The sequence below is a fragment of the Myotis yumanensis genome, unplaced genomic scaffold, assembly GCF_028538775.1.
Source record: "Myotis yumanensis isolate MYYU_CA2020_CCGP unplaced genomic scaffold, mMyoYum1.0.hap1 SCAF_7, whole genome shotgun sequence".
NCBI classification, from domain to species: domain Eukaryota; kingdom Metazoa; phylum Chordata; class Mammalia; order Chiroptera; family Vespertilionidae; genus Myotis; species Myotis yumanensis.
This window is the reverse complement of record NW_027223758.1, coordinates 28,496,654-28,519,142: the sequence shown is the minus strand read 5'-3', so window position 1 is coordinate 28,519,142 and position 22,489 is coordinate 28,496,654. Positions and strand designations below refer to the sequence as shown.

The 22,489-nt window shown below is 43.7% G+C and overlaps 1 long non-coding RNA gene across 1 annotated transcript; it reads left to right on the top strand.

The window, feature by feature from the left end:
• The first annotated feature begins 2,392 nt into the window (after positions 1-2,392).
• Positions 2,393-17,031, top strand: LOC139013705 (uncharacterized). The gene is made up of 5 exons (XR_011472112.1): positions 2,393-2,486; positions 11,813-11,877; positions 11,953-12,024; positions 15,741-15,830; positions 16,525-17,031. It is a non-coding gene; the product is annotated as an uncharacterized lncRNA (long non-coding RNA).
• The last annotated feature ends 5,458 nt before the right edge of the window (positions 17,032-22,489 follow it).

The window sequence follows — 22,489 nt, the reverse complement described above, 5'->3', positions numbered from 1 at the left end:
ATGATGTTAACAAGAGGAAGCTGGGTGTAGATTCTTTGTGTGTGATTTTTGCAATTTTTCTGTAAGTTTAAAATTATTTAAAACAGAATGTTGGGAAGGAGGGAGGAAGAGGAAGGAAGGGAATAGGAGCATGTCCTAACCCTGAAGCAGTTCACCAAGAAGGTACAGAGGATTGGAGCCAGCCATGACCTTCCAATGAGTGGAGGGAGGGAAGACCATGTATAGCCGATTGTTCTTGTAACCCACATTTTTCAAACTGGATGGGCACCATGTCTGCTATTCTTACCTCTCTGGCAATGACTACATAACATAATGTTTTAAGTTTGGAGATTGATGAATCTGTGTTCACCTGCTGCTACTGCTGACACTTAATAGATCAGAGGGCTTGGGCATGTTTGAGTTTGGTTTTGGTTCTATAAAGTAGGAATAACAACACCCACCTCATAAGGTTCCGTGAAATGAGACAATGTTTGTAAAGCTCTGAGGACAGAGCCTGACACATGGTAAATGTTCAGTAAATACTAGGGTAATAAATACATAAGAAAGAGTGGGAGTAATCTCATCTGATAGAGAGGAGGAATTAGAGACTCCTAGAATGTTGCATCTCATGACAGGGAGGTAGAACTGTGCTCACCTGTCCTCCTATCTTGCTCACAGGTAAGGGAGAGTAACCCATAAGAATTTATTTACTTTCTCAAAATGCACCACAGGGAAATGTGACAGTTTATACCCAGGTTAGTGGGGAAAAAGAACATACTAAGTGACTTCCTTCTAAAAAATCCAGAATGCTGAGAGTGATAATGGTTATATTCCTTTATTTTTCTAAATCTAACTTAGTCTATTGATTTTTGGTTAAAGATGGTTGGCCAGCTACTCATATTTACCTCTTCTTTCTAATTGAGTTCCTGATAAAAATAATAGTATAGGAATAAAAGTGTATAAACTTGCAATGACAAAGGTAATAGGAGAAAAGCCATCAGCCATTAGAGATTTCAAGAATTTTCTAGAAGCTAGAAAATTGAACAAGGAGTGGTTAGTAATGAAGCAGGACAGTGAAATTCATAGTCTAGGAGTATGTGAAAATGGGGATGTAACTGAGGCTTTCTAGAATATTCTCAAAGAAACTCAGGTCTTGAAAATGCCAGGTAAGACAGAAAGTGGAAGTGAGCTGTGTTGACAAAAATAATGGAATGGATAGAGAGTCTTTATGCAGAACACAATCCTCCCACCCCTCAATCACATGTAGGGTGAGTGTGTAGCTGCCTCCACCCAACTAGCTAAAATCCAGAGGACTCTACTCTATAGAAGTTAAATTTTTCCTTTGAAAAGGCAACTTTTATATAAAGGCCAACTCACCACCCAGTTACCCTAAAGCAAAACTTACCAGTGACACCTTGGACACTGAACTCCCAAACAAATTTTTTAAAAAAGAACAACTCCTCACTGTCAAACAATTGAAGAAAATTTCCACGATGTGAGGCAAAATTAAAAACAATTATTTTTCCAGTTTTATTGAGATATAGTTGACAGGCAAAATTTAATATAGAAGAAAATGAGTTAAAAAGTTAAGAAACCTAGAGGATCAATATAAGAGAAAAGCAAAAATAGAGTGGAATAAATTATCACAGAAATATGAAAAACCACCTAGATGAGGAACATGAATCTCCAGTTTAAAGAGTCATTTAATATTCACCTGGTGAATAAGAAATAGCTACCCCAAAGTACAGCATTGTGAAATGTAAGATCACCATAGAAAAATAACAAATCCAAATGCTTTAAGTAAGAAAAAAAAGGTTGCTCCAAAGGAACCCAAATCTACATTCTATACCCAGCAAGACTAACAACTAAGATATCTTCAGACATGCTAGGGCTCAGAAATTTAATCCTTACGTATCCTGTTTTAGAAACATTCTCAATGATGATCTGTGAAGCAAGTGGCCGTAAAAAAGGAAGTATAACTTTTTCAAGTTCAAAAATTAATAAGTAACCAAAGCAAATAAGACTAATTATGGTTATGAGACTGAAAGCAAACATTGTGAATGTGGTATAACAGGAAAGATGTTTGTCTTCTTCCGGTTCCTGACACAGAGCTCCTAAAACCCTTTAGTTTCCTGAGTGATAAGGGTGACAGGAGTGTCTTTTGTTCTAAAGTGGTGACTATTGGCAGGCCCCTAGATAGCTTCAGGAGGGGGGGCTGGTCTCCAGGAAGACTGGGGCTTGATTAAAATCTTGGACTTTCAGCACCACCCTCTATTCTATAGTGAGGTGAGAGAGGCTGGAGTTAATCATTGACTTCTACAGTCATGCCCACAGAAGGAAACTTCTATAAAAACCCTTAAACAATGGGTTTTGGAGAGCTTCTGAACTGGTGAATACACCTATATGCCAAGAAGATGGTGCACCCTATGTCCAAGATTTCAGCAAATTCTGCATGTGAGACCACTCTGAACCTCACCCTAAGATCCTCATCATCTGCCTGTTCATTTGTATCCTTTATAATTAAGTGATATAGTAAGTACAGCGTTTTCCTGAGTTCTGTGAGTTGTTGGAGGAAGTTATTGAGCCTTAAGGGAGAGGGGTTTTGGGAACTCCTGACTTTGTAGCCAAGTAGGACAGAAGTTTGGGTAACCTGGGGTACTAATTCAAATGCAACTGACATCTGAAGTGAGGGCAGTCTCGTAGTATTGCTTTCTTAAACTATGGGATCTGTCACTGACTCCAGGTAGGTAGTGTCATAACTGAATTGAATTGAATGGACACCCAGTTGGTGTCAATCAGAATTGGTTGGAGGAAAAAAAACCTGTAGTCAACCTCAACAGTGCCAAAATACAGGTACAGCAACAGAATTTGGGGTGGAAGAAAGGGAAAAAGATGTTAGCAAATGTTAGCTGTGCTAAGACCCCCATATTACAATATGAGGTGCCAAGAGATGTGGCTGATAAACAAGTAATCAGAATGTTATTACACTACTTGAAGTAACAAAAATAACCAAGAGAAGAACTAAAATAGAAATGAATCTAGATATACCTATATTAGGAGGTGGGAATTATACAAGAGAACTGAATACTCATTTGTTATAGCTGAAAGTCCACAGATGATGTAAATTAAGAATTGGCAGTAGAGACATATTATATGTAGTCAATTCTGATTCATGGGAGTATGTTCCATAAAGTAGCCACGAACACTGAATTAGCCAATGTTGCTGCTAGGGGAAATATGTACACACACAACATATCTCACATAGATTACAATCTTAAATCTCAAAACAACTCATTCTGGTAGATTCTATATTTAAAAAATTTCTGAGGTTCAGAAGCGTTAAGTGGCTGACCTGAGGCCACCCCATTAATAGGTGCCAGAGTTGGGATTCAAACTCCTGTCTACGTGACATTGCCCACTGGTCGCCATCCTCTGGTTATCTCTGTGAGAGCTGAAACAAGAAGGTGGAGTGTTGCCCAGTTTGGCTCGGTGGATAGAGCATTGGCCCAATACTGAAGGGTCCCAGGTTTGATTCCAGTCAAGGGCACGTACCTCGGTTGCAGGCTTGATCCCTGATGTGTCTCTCTCACATCGATGTCTCTCTCTCTCTGTCTCTCCCTCTCCCTTCCACTCTCTCTGAAAACCAATGGAGGGATCTCAATACCAGATATCAAGCTGTATTACAAAGCCACTGTTCTCAAAACTGCCTGGTACTGGCACAAGAACAGACATACAGATCAATGGAATAGAATAGCGAACCCAGAAATCGACCCAAACCACTATGCTCAATTAATATTTGACAAAGGAGGCAAGAGCATACGTTGGAGTCAAGACAATCTCTTCAATAAATGGTGTTGGGAAAATTGGACAGATACATGCAAAAAAATGAAACTAGACCACCAACTTACCCCATACACAAAAATAAACTCAAAATGGATAAAGGACTTAAATGTAAGACGGGAAACCATAAAAATCTTAGAGGAATCTACAGGCAGCAAAATCTCAGACATATACCGAAGCAATATCTTCACCGATACAACTCCTAGGGCAATAAAAACTAAAGAGAAAATAAACAAATGGGACTACATCAAAATAAAAAGCTTCTGCAAAAGAAACCATGAACAAAACAACAAGAAAGCCCACTGCATGGGAGAACATATTTGCCAATGTTATCTACGATGAGGATTTAATCTCCAACATTTAACAGGGAACTCATACAACTTAATAAAAGGAAGATAAACAACCCAATCAAAAAATGGGCAGTGGGCCTAAAAGATACTTTTTGAAAGAGGACATAAGGAAGGCCAAGAGACATATGAAAACATGCTCAAAGTCACTAATCATCTGAGAGATGCAAATCAAAATGACAATGAGGTACCATCTCATACCTGTCAGAATGGCTATCATCAACAAATCAACAAACGACAAGTGCTGGAGAGGATGTGGAGAAAAAGGAACACTCGTGCACTGCTGGTGGGAATGCAGACTGGTGCAGCCACTTTATTATTCTTCAATAAACTAAAAATGGAACTCCCATTTGACCCAGTGATCCCACTTCTAGGAATATATCCCAAGAAACCAGAAACACCAATTAGAAAGGATATATGCACCCCTATGTTCATAGCAGCACAATTTACAATAGCTAAGATTTGAAAACAGCCTAAGTGCCGAACAGCAGATGAGTGGATTAAAAACTGTGGTACATCTACATGGTGGAATACTATGCTGCTATAAAAGGGAAGGAACTCCTACCATTTGCAACAGCATGGATGGACCTGGAGAGCATTACGCTAAGCAAAATAAGTCAGTCAGAGAAAGATAAATATCACATGATTTCACTCATGTGTGGAATGTAATGAACAACATAAACTGATGAACAAAAATAGATTCAGAGATAGAGAAGCATTGATCAGATGCTCAAACCTCAGAGGGAAGGTAGGATGGGGGTAAGGGGGAGAGATCAATTAAAGAACCTTTATGCATGCATATAAGCATAACCAATAGACACAGACACCAGGGGGGTGAGGGCATGAGCCGGGAGTGAGGCTGGGGGGGGGTTATTGGGGGGGGGTAAGGACACATATGTAATACCTTTATCAATAAATAAAGAAAAAAAATGGAAAAATATCCTTGAGTGAGGATTAACAACAAGAAGGTGGAGTGTTGTTCCATCTCAGAAGCTGGGCACGAGCATGTCAGAATTGACCCGGATTTTTTTGCTGCCCACCATGAAAGTGGCACAAGTATTGATTTTGTAGTTACAAATAAATTTAGTCAGCAGGGGGACTCACAAATAGTGAATCTGCGAATACTGAGGCTCCACTCTAAGAGATAAAGATTTAACAACCAGAGAAAGCTGAAAGAATTAGAAGTGGTTGCCTCTGGCGAATAGAATACTGGATGGCAAAGAGCAGGGTATGGAACTGTAGAGAAACATCAATCTGTTGCCTTCCGTGTGAGCCCTAACCAGGGACTGAACCTGCAACTCAGGTATGTGCCCCAACCAGGAATCAAACTGGCAGCCTTTCGGGGCACAGGACAACACTCAACCAACTGAGCCACTCTGGCTGGGCAAAATATTTTAAAATTGCCTGACCTATACAGACAATAGGGTGGTGAAGGCCTGGGTCAGAGGGCAGGGGCAGGCTAGAAGGGGTTATGGGGGGAAAGAGGGGACATGCAATACTTTCAACAATAAAGACTAAAAAAAAAAAAAAAAAAAAGAAATAAAGAAAGAAAACTACCCATATAAAAGTTAAAAAAAAAAAAAAAATCGCCTGGCCAGCATGGCTCAGTGGTTGAGCATTGACCGATGAACCAGGAGGTCACGGTTCAAATCCCAGTCAGGGCACATGCACAGGTTGCTGGCTTGATTCCCAGTGGGGGGCGTGCAGGAGGCAGCCTATTGATGATTCTCTCTCATCATTGATGTTTCTCTCTCCCTCTCTCTCCCTCTCTGAAATCAATAAAAAATATATTAAAAAATATTTAAAAATCATTCCCTCTCCCAAGTCTCCTTTCTCCTCCCTGGGCTGCTGGGAGATCTAATCTGTCATTATTGGGGTTTGCTATGGTGTTGTAAATGGTGCTGTAAATGAGTAGTTCAGATGAGAGGCCCCAGGCAGCTGGAGCTGTGGGTTTCAATGCAGGAGGCCCCCTGCTGATCCCATGGGCTGGGGAAGGCTCCTGGGAGAGGTGGACCTTGAAATGGGAGCAATAACGTCTCCATTTGGAAATAAGTTGCTGTCTATAGCTTTCATTAGCATCAAGAATAACAACAGGAAAATGTTCATTGCAAGCAAAGAGGCCCATTTCAAACTAGCTCAGGGAGAAAGGAGTTTATTGGTCATAACTGAGAAGTCTAGGGGAATGGCTGAAGCCAGGGTTTCACCAGAATCCTGCCTCTAACTCGCTGTCTCTTGGCTGATTTCCTCTGTGATCACAGCATTTTCAGGCTGACTCAACATGGTGAGAAGGATGACCTTCACCATGCTCACTGGGAACGCTGAGTAGTTCTAACAATGTCCTGGAAAACCTCCCCACCAGCCTGGCCTGGGGCATGTACCTGCTCTTGGGAGGCTGGAACCACCCTCCAGTGAATCACATGGACTGAGGAGGATTCCTATGGAATGGAGGTGGGAAGGGCCCCCCCCCCGCCGCCCTGCCCCCCCCCCCCCCCAAAAAGGAACATTGAGCACAGAAAAAATATGTCTGCTATAGCCTTGCTATCAAAGTGTGGTCCAGAAATGTTTAAACAGTTGCTTCAGTCATGACAATGGCCCTCCTCTGGCACGTCCATCCCACTGGCTGAGGAGTCCATGGGGCTAAGAGAAGTGTCCACCTGTCATCTAACTAGACCTTACTTTACTCTGGGTACCAGAGACTCAGGAATTCCCTGAACCAATGTCCCCAAACATATTTCTGGAGCCTGCATGGGCCTCTTCTCCAGTCACTGGATTCTGAACACCCACGTTCCAGTGGATTCCCAACTGACTTTGAGGTGTAGGACCTCAGGACAGAGAACAGAGTCCGGGACCACCCGTCCCCTGCAAGGTGGACCCACCACAAGTGTGGGCACCTAAGTTCTGACGGGTGGCCAGGGATCTCACTTTCCTCCAAAACTGTCCCTCTTACTTCTTCTCTTTCCCTTCCTCTTCTCATGGCCCTTGCACGGCTCCAAGGCACTTTGGGTATGTTGGAGGAAGGAAAGGAATGACCCAGGTGGGAGAGAGCATGGAAGTAGTTTGTGGAGGATTCAATGACCCCCACCTCCAGGCCTCCGATATCATAAGCTACAGCAGTGCCATTTTTCCTTGTCTCCACAGACAAATATTCCTCACCTAGAATTGGTCATCTCCTAGCTGCGTGGGTTTTTACTTTGGCACTGAATATCCAGTCGGTCTGTTTTAGAAAGATAGGATTAGCCAGATTCATTTTCTTTACCTGCTCTGTATCTGGGACTTGGCTTGGGTGTGTACCCGTGAGGCCATTATGGTGTGAGATGGAGCCAGGGAAGGAAAAGAACATGAGTGGCCTGCCAGCCTGGGCTAAGGAGGAGTTGATCTATAATAGATATTCAATAAATGTTTAATGAATGGGGCTCTCTATATTTGTTATCGGCAGTGTTTCCTGGTAGAAACTCGAGCTGTTTCACCACAGAGTTCCCACTAGATGTCACTGTTGTCATGCTTGCAAATCCTGTATCCCTCATTTCCTCCCACCCTTCCCCCACCTTGGTTTAATTTCATTAGATTTGCAACACAAATATGAACATTTTTAAGTTAGAGGACATATTTTCCTCTATAAACTATCAGAATCCTTGCTTTATTTCCAGGTTGTCACTGACTTTCCATTACTTTTGTTGTTTTCCTTGCCTGTATTTGGTATTTGAAGGTCCCTGTACATAATAGGTGCTTAATAAAATTTGAAATGAATTGAAAAGGGGGACTTCCTAGGGATTTGAGAAGAATAATGTCCTTTTACTTTAACTTATTGCAGTACTATTTTTTTTTAAAAAGTAAGCAAATGCCTTGATTTGACTAGGTTCCTTAACTAAATTCAGTGTGTTTGAAAAGGAAAAACCCATTAACCTCTAAGAAAAGTAGCATTTCCTTTGATTCTAAGTGTAAGCAACAAACCACAGAGGCAGAAGTACCTGGGACTATGTCAACCAAAGAAATCACAACTTTTTATACCACGTTAATGCAGATAATTTTGAAATATCACATACATTCATCTCCACTTTGAAATTAAGGTAGTTACTAGATTCACTGTTAGAGCTTATATGTTAAAGGAGAAGCACACATATTACTCTATCACAATTTTAAAAAAGCATTTTGATAACCATATTCAGTGGAATTCATGTAGTCATGTGCATGTTATTGAATGCATTTAAAAACATTATCCTGAGAGGGGTTCGTAGGTTTCACCAGAATAACTACAGTGGGCTCCTCAAAGCTGTCCATGTCCGGACTCCCAGAACCTGTGACATGTTATACTATATGCAAAGAAGAATCAAGCATGCAGATAGAATTAAGGTGGCTAATCAGCTGACCTTGACATGGGGAGATGATTTTGGAGAATCCAGGTGGACCCAATGTAATCACAAGGATCTTTATACATGAAAGGAGGAGTCAGGATCAGAATGAGAGAGGGTGACGTGATAATCGAAAAAGATGGGACTGATGTTCTTGCTGGTTTGACCACGGATGGAATGTGGCAGCCTCTAGAAACCCGGAGAGTCAAGGAAACCGTTCTCTCCCTGAGTCTCCAGAAGGAAACGGCCCTGCTGACACCTTGATCTTAGCCCCTTGAGATCCATTTGAACTTCTGATCTCCAGAACCGTAAGAGAATAAATCAGTGTTGTTTTAAGTCACTAAATGTATGCTAATTTGTTACAGCAGCAATAGGAAACTAGTACACTGACAAAGTTAGGAGCCCCTATATCTAGACTAATTGTCTGTCAAGGACAGTTCTATCTGAGGGGCAGGTGGTTCCAACCATAGCAGCTTGAACAATACACATTCATTATCTTACAGTTTCTTTGTGTCGGGAATTTGGGCGTGACTTAGCTGTGTGGCTGTGGCTCTGGGTCCCTCCAGAGTCTGTGATCGGACGAAGGCTGGACTCCAGGATCTGCTTCTGAGGGTTGCACTCACATCGCTGTAAGCAGGACACCTCAGTTCCTCACCACATGGACCTCTTCCCAGGGCTGCTTGAGAGTCCTCACACTGTGGTGGCTGGCTTCCCCGAGAGTGGGTGATCTAAGAGAAAGAGCAAGGCAGAAGCCACATGCCTCTTATAATCCAGTCTAAAGTCACACGTCACAGCTGTCACATCTATTCCTTAGAAGTGAAGAGGAGGAATTGGGCTCCACTTCCAGTATAAAAGAATCTGTGAACATATTTAAAACTTTGCCCAGCTGGCGTGGCTCAGCGGTTGAGTGCCGACCCATGAACCAGGAGGTCATGGCTCCATTCCCGGCCCGGGCTGCAGGCTCGAGCCTCAATGTGGGGTGTGCAGGAGGCAGCCAATCAATGATTCTCTCTTATCATTGATGTTTCTATCTCTCCCTCTCCTTTCCTCTCTGAAATCAATAAAAATGTATTAAAAATAAATAAATAAAATTACCATACTATTTTTCCCTTTGTTCCTTTGTAAAATTTCCATGAACAAATCTGTACCAAGAGCTGAAGCCAAGAAAATGTGGATAAAAAGTATAAATGACTGACAAGACTATATATAGAAAATTTCATTTTAATTTAATTTATATAATTTATTACAGCCTTAATTTAATCAAATTAGTAGTTGAAATCTTAAGCCAAAGAAATGAAATCCTTCCTTGTAGAAATTCTCATTACCAACTTGGCCTGGAATAGTAAGCTTTTTTTAAAAAAATAAAGTTTTTATTTTGGAATAATTTTAGAATTACAGAAAAGTTGCCAAGGTAGTACAGAGGTCTCATATGCCCTGTAACCAGTTTTCCCTATTGTTAATATCTTACATTGCTAGGGTACATTTGTCACAACCAATGAACCAATATTGATTCACTATTAGGAACAACAGTCTATACTTCTTTTTGGATTTCCTTAGTTTTTAACTGAAGCCTTATTCCTCTGAGCAGTAAATATTTAGCATATGTTTCTTCTATGTGTCTCAGGCAACAAAAACAAGTAGGTATGAGGAGAGGACAAAAACTCCGGAGATGGATGCGGGTTTAAATCTCGCCGGCATCACTTGTTAGCTGAGGGCCCCTAATCAGATTACTTCTTCACCTCAGTTTCCTCATTTGGAAAATGGGAATGATAATACATCATAGGAATGTTGTGAAGGTTAAACAAATTTATATATGCAAAGGACTTTGGATAATAGCGCACATTAGCCACTAGGGGGTAGCTATGAATTCAGGGTTTTGTGAGGTAGCCTGACCCAGAAGAGGATCTTTCCCATACAACGTGACAGGTGCAGGGCCCTCATCAGTGCCTGGGGATGGTTCTGAGGCCTCCTGCTGAAGTGACATAAATGGAGTCTTGATGAATGGCGGGGGTTCGGTGGAGGAAGGCCCCAAGAGATGGGACAAGAGATGGGAAGAAAGTGTCCAGGGAGAGGGCAGTGTGATCAGTGGCGTGGGGGTGTGAATCATCCTGGGAGCGTGGGAAAAGGCAAGCAGCTTGGTGTGTGAGGCGGTGTGGCCAGGAGCTGGGGAGAGGGAGCTGTGGTGGGGAACTTGGGTTTCCCCTCTCCTGTGGCAATAGGGAGCCATTGAAGGGTTTTTAACAGGGAAACAACTCAGGTCAGATTAAGATCTTGTAGAAATGGATTTGATGGGGGAGCAAATCAGAGATAGGCCATTTAATTTGGAGGCTTTTGCAACACAACAGGTGAAAGGTGGTGAGGGACTGGTCACTGGTAGTGAGTGGAGACACATTAAAGATGTAGTTAGTGGGTAAAATTAGCCAGGCTTGGTGAATGCAGGAGGTGATGGAGAGGGAGGTTCTCTTAGTTTCCTGGGGCAGTCATAACAATGACCACAAACTTGGTGGTCTAAAACAACATAAGTTTCTTCTGTCACAGTTCTGGAGGCTAGAGGTCTGAAGTCAGGATGTCAGCAGGGCCACAGTTCCTAAGGGCTCTAGGGAAGAATTCCTCCTGGTCTTTTCCAGCCTCAGGTGGCCGTTGGTGTTCCTTAGTGGCAGCTTAATGCCAGCCTCTGTCCCATCTTCTTCTTCTCTCTCTCTTTTTTTAAAAAAACATATTTTATTGATTTTTTACAGAGAGGAAGGGAGAAGGATAGAGAGCCAGAAACATCGATGAGAGAGAAGCATCGACCAGCTGCCTTCTGCACAACCCCCCACTGGGGATGTGCCTGCAACCAAGGTACATGCCTTTGACCGGAATCGAATCCGGGACCATTGAGTCCGCAGGCCGACGCTCTAGCCACTGAGCCAAACCGGTTACGGCCATCTTCTTCTTTTCTGTCTCTCTTTGTCCTTTCCTCTTCTTATAAGGACCCTAGTCATTAGATTGAGGGCTCACCCTAAATCCAGATGATTTCACCTAAGACCTTTAGCTAATTACATCTGCAGTGACTCTGTTGCAAGTAAGATCATATTTAGTTGAGGTTCTGGGTGAATACAAGTTCTTGAGGGACACTATTCAACCCACTACAGGGGCATTTAGGATGATAATTCATAAGAATCCTAAAAGGAAGGTTGTAACAGAACCATTCACAGATGAGTGAAGAGGGAATGACATAGAGACAGAGTCTAATGTGGCAATGACAGTGTAGCCGCTTCCTATACTTTTCTTCTCCTCTCCTGAGCATGAAGCCAGACTACAGTTCCCAACATCCCTTGCAGTTGAGTGTGGCCATGTGATTGGTTTCCAGCCAATGCAAGGTAGGTAGAGCAATGTGTGCTACTATGAGGCCTGCATCACCTCCTCTATATCACCATGTTCTTTTTCCCTCCTAGAAAGCTGGCTGGAATGAAGACAATCCCTGAAGAACTTTTAGAGGCTAGAAGTTGAAGATGGCAGCGAGGGAGGTGGCTGACCTCCTATCCCCTGATCCTGAATCATTGCTTAGAGGAGAGACACTCATTGACAGGCAACAGGGGGTTTGCAAAATATATTGTGTTAGGGCACTGATATATATTTATTGTAAATCATTAAAAAATTTTTAGATTACAGTTAACATACATTATTATATTAGTTTTTGGTTTACACTCAAGTGATTAGACATTACACAACTTACTAAGTGATTATTCTCATAAATCTTGCACCCATCTGACACCACACATGGTTATTAGAATATTATTGACTATATTCCCTATGCTCTACTTTACATCCCCTTGACTATTTTGTAACAACCAATTGGTACTTTTTTTTAAAAAAGGGATTTTTTAATTGATTTTTAGGGAGAGGAGGGGAGAAGGAGAGAGAAACATCAGTCTGAGAGTGAACATCAAATGTCAATAAGCTGCCTCTTGCATGCCCCCTACTGGGGTTTGAACTCTCATCACTGGCATATGCTCTGGCCAGGAATTTAACTGCCAACCTTTCAGTGCAGGGGACAATGCCCAATCAACTGAGCCATACCGTACAGGGCCAATTCATCGCATCAATCCCCCTTCCATCTGACAACCATCAAAATGTTCACTGTATCTATGAGTCTGTTTCTGTTCTGCTTACTTTGGAAGGGTAACTTCACTGGATAGAGAATATTGATTGGTAATACACACCCCCCACCCCCAGCAAATGTGAAAATTTTACCCTTTTCTTTCTCACCTTTCTCATGAGAAGTACCTGTAATTCTTTCTTTTTTTAAAATATATTTTATCGATTTTTTACAGAGAGGAAGGGAGAGGGATAGAAAGTCAGAAACATCAGTGAGAGAGAAACATTGATTCAGCTGCCTCCTGCACACTCCCTACTGGAGATGTGCCCACAACCAAGGTACATGCCCTTGGCTGGAATAGAACCTGGGACCCTTCAGTCCATAGGCCGACGCTCTATCCACTGAGCCAAACTGGTTAGGGCTACACTATAATTCTTATCCATATTTCTCTATAGGTTAGTTTTTTGTTTTTCTCCTTTGTCTTCCTTCAAGATTTTCTCTTTGTCTTTGGTTTTTCTGCAGATATTATAGAATAGACTAGAATAGATAATTTTTATTTTGTATTTATCCTATGTGGTGTTGGCTGAGCTTCCTAGATCTATGGTTTGGTGTTTATTGTTAATTTTGGAAAGTACTTGACATTACTTCAAATATTTCTTCTACTCCATTCTCTCTTTTTTTTCTCTTTCTGGTATTCCAATTATGTATATACCTTTTGAAATGGTCCCATAGTCATTGGATGTTTTGTGGGTTGTTTTTCTCTTTCTTTTTCCTCTTTGCATTTCAGCTTGAGCAGTTTCTACTGACCTGTCTTCAAGTTCACTGATTCCTTCCTTGGCTCTGTTAAATCTACTGATGATACCGTCAAAGACACTCTTCATTTCTGATACTGTGTATTTTCTTCTGACTTTTTCTTAAAGCGTTTCCATCTCTCTGCTTACAGTACCCATCTTGCATGTTGTCAGCATTTTCTATTACAAGCCCTGAACATTTCAATCATGGTTACTTAAAATTCCCTGTCTGATAATTCCAACATCTGTGTTTTATCTGAGTCTGGTTCTCATGATTGCTTTGTTTCTTCAGACTGTCTTTTTTTCCCTTTCCTTTTCTTTTGCATGCATTGTAATTTTTTTGTTCAAAGCCGGACCTATTGTGTTGGGTAATAGGACCTGAAATAAACAGGTCTACAGGGTGAAGTTTTGTGCTTATCAGACTAGGATTTGGACTGTGATGAATGTTCGTGGCAGCTATAGGTACCAGAGGCTTCAAATTCTTCTAGTGTCTTTGTTTTGTCTTTTCTCTTGTCTTTGGAGCACCTCTATGTTAATTCAGAAAGAGACGGTGTCTTGCAACTCTTTCAGCGATCACCCATTGTTTTTATACTTTATAGTGTAGGTTGTGGTGAGGGCAGTATCCTATAGTCTTGTGGTAAAGTATCCAATTATTAGTAGGCCTGTGTCTCTGGTGGTACAGCTCTCCCACCTACCCTGTCTCCTCCTCCCTTCTATGGCTGTGATGTTCCCAGTCTATTTCCTCGTTGCCCTGTTGACTGTGTTTCTTCCCTTTAGATAAGACAGGAGTTGGAGGGGCTGGAGTAGGAGGAAGGTTCTTTCCCTCAGCTGGGGTAAGGTTCTAGCAATCTTTCCCCTTGTTATGGAGAAGGTCCTGAGTGTATTTCCCTATCATTACTTTATCCCTACTCCTATCAAGGCCATGAGAAGATCCTTTTCAGATTCTCAATATGAGAACAGGGGTTCCTACAGAGAAGCCTCATACAGTTGTGGGGGCCCCACATGACTCAGCCTCAGGAGTTTATTACTCTCATGCTAGTCCACATTCAGTCTCCAGTAATTCATTAAAAGTCTATTTAAATATTCATACCCATTTCCCCCTCCAGTGGCTTCCCCATCAGATTAACAGATTCCAGTTGCTATATTTCTCTGGATGTGTCTGTTTCTTCATATTTTGAGGTGGTGGTTTGCTCTGGGACCTCAGTTTTGTAATGAGTTTAAGAAAAGTATTGATTTTCAGTTTGTTTAGTTCCAGTCTGTTGTAAGAATAAGATGACGTCTTCCCAACTCTTCACATAGCAGAGCTAAAGTCAGAGTCACATAAGGTTTGCGAAGGGCATCTGGTGAGCCGCGTAGGCCCTCGGATGAGGGTGGTCTAGTGGACTGTACTGGCTCACTGTCAGAAGGCTCGGGTCTGGCCTGAGGGCACAAGTGCTCACTGCCTCAAGGGCCATCATTTCCGTATTTATTACATGGGAGCAGTCCCACCTGCCTCAGGGTGTTGTGAGAAAACAAATGTGACAGATGAGAAGTGTTACAAGGTCTTGCTGTCAGTGTTAACACAGCCACACTCCACTTCCCTGGAATCTGTGGCTCTAGTGTGGCAGAAAGGAGACACAGCCTCCTGTGGAATTGGCTTTCTCTAATGTCATTCTATGTCTCTCCTGACTTGCCCCCTTGTCAAGTAATTAGCCCCACATTTATAAAGCATCAGCCTTGGACTTGGTTTCTCTTAGGCTCCTCTCTCTCTCTCTCTCTCTCTCTCTCTCTCTCACACACACACACACACACACACACACACTGCCCCGGCATTGGCTGGCCTCCAGTCATCTGAAACATGCATTCTGTCAGTTTAAAGGGGAGTTGACAGGAATCATTGGGAAAAACCGCTCGTTCTGGGATCTGGGCTCATGGAATTTGTTCCTGCTGGACATTCCCTGGACCCGGAGCAATGCCAACACAACGCAGTGCCATCAGCCTCCCTTCTCTGCCTGACCTTTCCCTACTCCATGCCTGAGGGCCTTGGAGAGCAGCCGCAGAAGACTGGTTGACCTCCAAAGTCAGCTCCTGAGGGCTGGCTGCCAGGGAATTCTCTCGAATGGGGCCTTCTAAGGGAGAAGGCCTCAAGTAGAGAAATTAGAAACAGAAAGAGACATTGAAAGATATTCTGCTCAAAATAAGCCTCCCTTCTCTCCCCAGCAGTCAAATAAAAGTTCTCTTTCATTTGGGTGTATTTTGTTTTTAAAAGTTCAATTTAACAGGTTTTAAAAACAAAGTGGAATAGGTCAGAAATTTGTAAAAAACAAAAACAAACAAACAAAAAACCCCACTGGAATTTTCTCTTTTTTTACAGGCCCCTCCCAGTGAGGCTGCTTCCTACAGAGAGTTTCTTACCACGCTGCTTGGATCACTCTCCACAAGCAATGACCTTTCAGGCCACCAGGTAACCCAGTCACCCCAGCTCCTTTATTCCCTGGATTTGTGTCATTTTCCCACCTCAGCCCCCTCAAGGCAGAAGAAGGCTGTAGGATATCCCAACTGATGCCATTTAGGTGAACAGCAGACTCCTTTCAGGTCTAGGTGACAACATAAGGTAGCGCCTCCATGTAGTTTGGGAATAGGTGTAGCTTCTACAAGATATTACAGTTTTGAGAAACTCCTGACTAACTTCCTGGGAGGAGTTGGGATAAGAACAGATCCTATGACTGCTGATATGATTCACCCAAATTCTGGGTCTCATCAGCCTTACTATTGCCTCTCCCAGAGGAAGCACCAGGTGTAAGGAAATATGGATCTCTTGTCCCTCTGCTTTACCTACCTATTCTGAAAATTCCCAGTGGATCTTCCTCCTTTTCAGTCACTTTGCCTCTCATGGAGATGAGGTGTCTTTACATATTTCTTTATGTGATTATTTGTTTAGGGCTTATTTCTCTCTTGTTCTAGGCTCCAGTGAGGGCCTCGAGCACTCATCATTACTGAATTCGTTGGGCTTAGCACAGTGCCCGGCACACAGTAAACTCTTAAATATTTGGTGAAATCAATTTAACCTTCACAATAGCCCTATGGGTAAGCTGTATTATTATTATTATTATTATTTTAAATTCTCACCCTCGGGTATTTTTTTAAATTGATTTTAGAGAGAGAAGAAGGGAGAGTGAGCATGTGCAAGAGAGAAACATCTATTGGTCGCCTACCGCAGTCACCCCAACAGGGAATTGAACCCGCAATCCTTTGGTGCATATGACGACACTCTAACCAACTGAGCAACCTGGCCAGGGCTGTAAACTCTATTATTATACCCATTTTGTAAATGAAGAAACTGAGACTTGAAACATCTCATTCAAGTCTCCCAACTGAAAATCCAGATCTGAGTGATTGATTCTTAAGGCCATGCTTTCATTTGACACAGTATAAGTCCCCCTGCTAGGTGAGGGGATGAGAGAAAATTAACATACTACACAATCTTATGCTAAATTCACAAGAAGAAAAGATGAAACATGTTTGAGGGACCTGTAAAAAGGGGGGAGGGGCTAAAATATGTTTCCGGCAAAATCTCTCTGGAAGGCAATTGCTAATGGCAAGAGCATTTGGTTGGAATAGTTACATTAATATTTATCTTGGCAAATAAGAGTTAGAAACTTTCTCTTTTGGCAGTTATTGGAATTGAAAAAAATTCTATAAATGTATCTAAAGATTTGTTCATTTATTTCAACTAAATAAATGTTCTGGGTAAAAACGCAAGTGACTATTTCAAATTTAGTTGACATTGCAATTTTTAAAATATTAATTCACCAGCTAAAATGTAATATTTTACCCTGGGGAAGGGTAGGCACTATCATTTGTTGGGCATGCATTATATGCGAGGTCCTTCACATTGAACCAACAAGAGCAGCTCTGAAGACAGGTGGCATTTCTTCCCTTGCTTCAGTATCTCCTAGAGCAGCAGTTCTCAACCTGTGGGTCGTGACCCCTTTGGGGGTCAAACCACCCTTTCACAGGGGTCGCCTAAGACCATCCTGCATATCAGATATTTACATTACAATTCATAACAGTAGCAAAATTACAGTTATGAAGTAGCAATGAAAATAATTTTATGGTTGGGGGTCACCACAACATGAGGAACTGTATTAAAGGGTCGCGGCATTAGGAAGGTTGAGAACCACTGTCCTAGAGCCCCCAAGAAATGACTGGGGTTGGGAGGTCCAGAGTCTATTCTGGACTCTGCCTTTATGAATACCTGGGATATTTCTAGGGCACCATCTTCTCCTGAGTGAAATAAAGGGGGATGGGTTAGATCAGTGGTTCTCAACCTTCCTAATGCCGCGACCCTTTAATACAGTTCCTCACGTTGTGGTGACCCCCAATTTCATTGTTACAAATTGAACATCATTAAAGCATAGTGATTAATCACAAAAACAATATGTAATTATATATGTGTTTTCCGATGGTCTTAGGCGACCCCTGTGAAAGGGTTGTTGACCTCTAAAGGGGCCGAGACCCACAGGTTGAGAACCGCTGGGTTAGATGGTCATTAAGGATTCTTCAGGGTTAAAAGTTCAATGGGTCCATGACTCCAGGTGGGTGTTCTGGTTCTGTTTTACAGTCCTCTCTCTTTAGGAATAATGGAAGGGCCAGAGAGGCAAAACCACTGTTCAGCCAACACCTGCACAGCCTGTCTGACAGGTGGGCCTTGAGAATAAACAGTCTCTATGTGTGTTGGCCAAGTGCTGAGCCTGCAGCCTCAGCCTGCAGCTGGCCTCCTTGGCTCCTGTCGACCCCTTGGCTGCCACGTCAGTCTTTGGAATCTCCAAGTCTCCGGCAACGGTTCAATCGTTTGCTTTTTCTCCTCCTAAGAGACAGTCAAGGGTGTTGGGGGGCTTGTTACTTCGGGAAGTCTGCCACATTTACGAATGCCTTGTAACCCCTATTGAGTGACAGATTTATTTGACAATTTTTGATAAGTGGGTTGTTTGTGACTCTCTGACGGAAGGAATTATTTGTAATTCCAACTTGAAAGCCTGACCATCTGAGAGCAATGACTAAGTGAGTGTACGTATTAAAAGGTCATTTATCGTTGCTTAACATCCTGTCATATATCATCTTATGATCCCTCTGTTTTTATTGTTTTGATCTTAAAAAAAAAATCTTTTTTAAATGTGAGAGCTGGAAATTGGGAAATGACAGAACTATTTATGGTCCCCGTAAGCAGCTGGCCCGTTTCAGTGACAAATGTTATAAACATGTTGTGTTAAAATCCCAGTCCTCTGCTCTTGATTTTAATGACTTGGAATTCATTGAACTTGAGGCACCCTGGATTCTGTTTCCTGCTGAGATTCGGTAATGGTGACATTCTGACTTGGCAGAGTGAGCGTCACTCTGCTGAGTCACGGTTCTCTTAACTTCGTCCAGGTCTCCACAAACCTAAGAGCTAGAATTTGGTCACTTTGCAGGTGTCTGGAACAGTTCCCAGTGCCTATTGCTAAAGAGAAAGAACGGCCATAAACTTGTTGCTTTAAAGAAATGCAAAGCACTTTCTTCTTTCCCACCAGGGTCCCACCTCTGATGACTTAGTTGTTTAATGCGCAGCACTGTTAACAATTGGTTCTGTGGCTAGCTGACCAGTTGAGCAAGCAGCAGAGAGAGCTCTAAGCACTTGATGTGCGTTTTTCTCATTTGACCCTCACAATGCCCTTCAGAGGTCATTGCCATTACTGTTCCTCTTTTCAGGTGAGGACTTGGTTAGCTAATTTGGCTGAAGCCATTCAGCTAGTAAGTGGGAGAGCCAAGATGTGAACCCAGGGAGGTCTGACGCCAGGGCCTGAGCTGTTATTATCCATGATTCATTGTCAGTTAAAATGACTCTAGTTCTTGGCCACTTACATCAGCAAGCCACCTGGGAGATGTGTAAAACGGGTCATGGTGGGAGGAGAGGGGAAGGTGTGGCAGGGGCCAATCAGATGAAAGAAGGGAGTGACCCAGAGCAAATTCTTCCAAGTTATTGGAAAACCAACCAACAGAAAAAATCAGGGAGAAGAACTCACCATAATTTTTCCATACAAAATACAATACTTGGGGGGTGTGTGTGGGGGCGGTGTTCAAAGACCCTAAAATATGATGATTATCTTATTCCCAGGGAAAAAAAATGGACAAAGGGAAAGGATGAGATTTCAAAAGTGGAAGGCAGGACCTGGACAAAGATCAAAACTGAGAGAGATCATTGATGTCAATGGCTGTTCTTTTCATGAAAGGTACACATTTCCATGGAAATACAGTTGCTAAAGCCTAAGGCAAGCAGTGGCTGAGGAAGGAACAATGGAAAGTGCTGATGAAAGAGAAATTAGCACATCAATTCATGGGTTTACCAAAGGCAGCTAAGGGAATCATGTCTCGTGTGTATACTTGCTTAACATGTGCAGTATTTAAAAATATACCCAAAGAACAGGGAAATGATGATGGAAAGTTTATCAGAATTTTTTATGTATAGTCAAAAGCAATAATGCTTTTCATAATTAAAGCAGGGTCTTTTGTGGTCACTGTAGAAGGAAAAGAGCCCTGCAGCTTTTTTTTTTTTTTTTTTTTTTTGGTAATAATTTTTATTGTTGAAAGTATTACATGTGCCCCTCCTTTTCCCCCCATTGACTCCCTCCAAGCTTATTATTTTTTCACTCCTGTGATATGTCTTGAACATCTGTTCATGTCAATGCATAGAAATCTATCTGGCTCCTTTTAATACTTTATAGTGTGGCTATTTAGTTATTTTGTTACCTCCCTCGAAATGGCCATTGAGGGGGATTGCATTTTTTGCTGGTACAGACAAGGGCACAAAGAATGTTCTCTGTGCTTGCCTCTCGCGGTAGCCATCGCCCTTCAGGAGAGTCTGCTGCAGGGAGCGAAGCTGATTGACATTTCCAAGTGACACACCTCTGCCTCCATCACAGCCAGACCACGCTGCCGTGACAGTGCGGCAGGGGGGCTGTACCAGTCTGCTGTGTGACTCCAGGGCAACTTTGACTAAGGTTCTTCCCAAAGATTTGCCTTAAATTTCCTCAAAACTGAGCTGTGGTCTGAGGATCTTCCTACTCAATCCTTCCTTCCTTTTCTCCTTTTTCAGATGTCAGATCTGCATTCCAGACTAAAGGACCTGCTTGCCTTTTCCTGTCCCCTTCCCCCTTTATTCTCCGCAAGTCAAAGTTGCCCTTTTGAGGACTGTGAGAAAAAATATGTTCCGTGCCTCTCCCATGACACAGGTGACTTGCCAAGAAATTCAAAGTTTGAGAAGTTAATGAGCAAATTTGAGAATAAGTAGTGATATCCATTTGTCCAATATCTCAAATTCCATACTAGGACCACATACAATAATGGCTGACGCCTTGGTCTCAGACTTCCAGCCTCCAGAACTATAAGACTGCACATTTCAGTTGTTTAAGTCACTTAGTTTGTGATACTTCGTTATGGCAGCTCTAGCAAATGAACACATCAAGCCATATGTATGTCTGTGTTATTATGTTATCCTATCTAATAATAGACAAACAGGGTAATTGACCGTATCTTTGCTATGCCTCCCATTGGCTAATCAGCATGATATGCAAATTAAACACCAACAAAGATGGCGGTTAATTTGCATACGTAGGCTCCAAGCGGCAGAGCGAAGACTGAAGGCGAGCTGGAGCAGTGAAGATGGAAGATGGAAGGCGGCTCCGGCCGGGGCCGCGAAGACAGAGGACGGAAGGCGGCTCTGGCCAGAGTGAAGGCCTGGGTCCCGGATGCCAGAGGAAAACCGGTGCCCACAGCCAGGAGAAGGGAAGGCCTATTTCATGAATCTCTTCGTGCAATATGCCTCTAGTTATAATATAATATAACTAGAGGCCTGGTACACAAAAATTTGTGCACTGGCGGGGGGGGGTGGGTGTCCCTCAGCCCCACTTGTGCCCTCTCACAGTGTGGGACCCCTTGGGAGATAACGACCTGCTGGCTTAGGCCCACTCCCAGGTGGCAGAGGGCAGGCCCAATCCCTAGGTGCAGCCCCTGGTTGGGCTCAGAGCAGGGCCGATTGGGGAGCTGGGGTGCCGCCCCCTGTCATGCACAGAGCAGGGTGGATCAGGAGGTTGTGATGCCACTCTCAGTCACGCTCAGGGTAGGGCCGATTGGGGGGTTGGGGCGCCGCCCACTGTCACAATCAAGGCAGGGTCGATGGGGAGGTTGCGGCGCCACCCCCTGTCACACACAGAGCAGGCCCATCAGGGGGGTTGGGGCTCCGTACCTTGTCACGCACAGAGCAGGGCCGATCAGGGGGTTGGGGAGCTCCCCCCTGTCATGCACAAAGTAGGGCCGATAGGGGAGTTGGGGCACCACCCCCTGTAACACACAGAGTGGGGTGGATCAGGGGGTTGGGGCACTCCCCCCTGTCACACTCAGGGCAGGGCGGATGGGGAGGTTGTGGCTCCACCCCGTCACACACAGAGCAGGGCCCATAGGAGGGTTGGAGTGCCGCACCCTGTCACACACAGAGCAGGGCCGATCAGGGGGTTGGGGAGCTCCCCCCTATCAGGCACAGAGCAGGGCTGATCAGGGGGTTGGGGCGCCTTCCCCTGTCATGAACAGAGCAGGGCGGATAGGGAGGTTGTGTCCCCACCCCCTGTCACACACAGAGCCGCAGGGCGATCAGGGGCTTTGGGCGCTGCCCCCTGTCACGCTGCTCCAGGGACCAGGAGGCCTCACGGCTCCGCTGATCCCAGTTCTGGGAGGTCTCGCGGCTCTGCTTGACATTGGGGCAGTGAGGCCTCGCTGCTCAGCTGATCCCGGTGCTAGGAGGCCTCGCTGCTCCGCTGATCCCGGTGCTGGGAGGCCTCACGGCTCCGCTGATCCCGGTGCTGGGAGGCATATTACCCTTTTACTATATAGGAAGAGGCCTGGTGCATGGGTGGGGGCCAGCTGGTTTGCCCTGAAGGGTGTCCTGGATCAGGGTGGGGGTCCCGCTTGGGTTCCTGGCCAGCCTGGATGAGGGGATGATGGCTGTTTGCAGCTGGTCACACCCCCTTCTGGGTGGGGGTCCCCACTGGGGTGCCTGGCCAGTCTGGGTGAGGGGCTGAGGGCCGTTTTCAG